This window comes from Trichosurus vulpecula, chromosome 1 (genome assembly GCF_011100635.1).
Source record: "Trichosurus vulpecula isolate mTriVul1 chromosome 1, mTriVul1.pri, whole genome shotgun sequence".
NCBI classification, from domain to species: Eukaryota; Metazoa; Chordata; class Mammalia; order Diprotodontia; family Phalangeridae; genus Trichosurus; species Trichosurus vulpecula.
The window spans coordinates 106,360,052-106,361,853 of record NC_050573.1 but is presented as its reverse complement, the minus strand read 5'-3'; the positions used below and the strand labels follow the sequence as shown (position 1 = coordinate 106,361,853).

At 38.2% G+C, this 1,802-nt stretch overlaps 1 non-coding gene across 1 annotated transcript; it reads right to left on the bottom strand.

Annotated features, from left to right (window-relative positions):
* Positions 1-407: 407 nt before the first annotated feature.
* On the bottom strand, positions 408-510 carry LOC118835064. The gene has a single exon (XR_005009420.1). It is a non-coding gene; the product is annotated as a U6 spliceosomal RNA (small nuclear RNA).
* Between the last annotated feature and the right edge of the window lie 1,292 nt (positions 511-1,802).

The window sequence follows — 1,802 nt, the reverse complement described above, 5'->3', positions numbered from 1 at the left end:
TGTAATGGCAAGTCTATTTCATTCAGTCTACCTCTGTCTCCAGTCTTGTCCTAACATATAAACAAGTCAGAGGTTGGTAAAGTGATTTTTTTTCCATTTAGAAAAATAAAAGATTTTGCTTTTTTCCCCCTAAAACTCAGTTTCTTATACTAATTTAATCTAGAATTCCCACAATGTCCCAGGGAGGTTAACGAGCAAAGTAATAGTGTTACCCTCTTGATTTAAAATTCCTTTTAAAATACATGGGATTCATTCAGTCCCCAGAGATCCCAACAATCTCTGAGCCTCACAGTCTTTGCTTTATGTCTTTTAACTTGGCTGATAAAGGTAATTTCAGAGGTTGTAGGATAATCTTATTTCCATTACCTACAGGGCTATTGTGAGATAAATATGCTATTAAAAATTTTTAAAATATGTAACACTTTACAAATTTGCTAGTCATCCTTGTGTGGGGGTTATTCTAATGTCTATATTGTTCAGTGTTAGTATATGTGCTGCCAAAGTGAGCACTGAGATAAATACCCTAGGGTACAGTAAAAAGGTGACCTCTGATAGATAGGACAGGGGCCAGGAGGCCTCAGTTCTAATGGCAATGTCACTAACTAGCGGTTTGACTGTCCACCTGCAAATCACTTCATCTCTCATTTACTCACCTGGTAAATGAAAGGGTGATAATCCCTAAGATCCTACCCAGCTCTAGCATGCTCTAATTCTACTTGCTTATTTTGAAACCACAGAGTCTCAGGGTATCTTTGAACATTATGAGAGTGGTTGGTGGTGTATGAGATTTTGGGATAGGGATGGGAGCCAGGAGGGCATCCTTCTTCTCCATGTTTGCTAGTGTTCGAATCGCTTTGTTCAATGACCCTAAAAATCAGTCTGAGAAGTGTAGGGAGGCTCATTTAGAACAAGGATTGCTCCAAAGAAGAGATATTAGAAGACAAGATAGAGGGAGGGGTACTGCATATGGGGTCAGATTTTTTTCGATGTATTGATCGGTTTTGTTGAATTTTTTTCCTCCTATTCTTTTCCCTTTTCCTTTAAAAAAACTTAAGTGAACTCTCTGTGAGACATGTAGGGAAAGGCCTATGGGGGAAATATAGATGATGGAAAAACAAAGTATATCAATAAAAGTATATTTTTAAAATATATGTTTTAAAAGCCAGCCTTCTTGGACCATTCTAAACAAACAAAAAAAGATGAAGAGGTACTGCTAAGCTGGAATCAGCATAGCTTATGTCTATAAATCAGCTTCAAGAGATTTCACTGGGATGTTAAAGTATTTTGAACTCTGCACACCAAGGGCACCTGTCTCTAAGGGTCATACTATGGGGCCCTGTTTGGACCTGGGCTCAGACAACTTGGGGCTAATCACTTTTAATGCCTTTACCTAATCCTTCTCTGACATGATCTCGTCTATCTGCCTTCCTGATGATCCACTTTTCAATATCCTCTAGCTTATGAATGCTTTTGCTAAAGTGTGGTCCCCAGAACTAAAGGCAAATTCAAGGTGTGGCTTCACCAGAGCTGAATACAGCAGGTCTATCATCACCATCCTCCTTCTGGACTCTGGTGAACACAGCCTAAGTTCCCAACAGGTATTTTGGTTGCCATCTTGGACAATCAATATATATTGAAACTGAGCCTATAGCACTAAAGTCCCAAGATCATTGCCAGGTAAAGTGCTATCTATCGAGCTATGTCTCAACATTCTATATTTAAGTAGATTTTTTTGAATGAGTGGAGAGCATTATATTTATTCCTACAAAATATGTTTAATCCTTAAAATATCCGAAGTATTT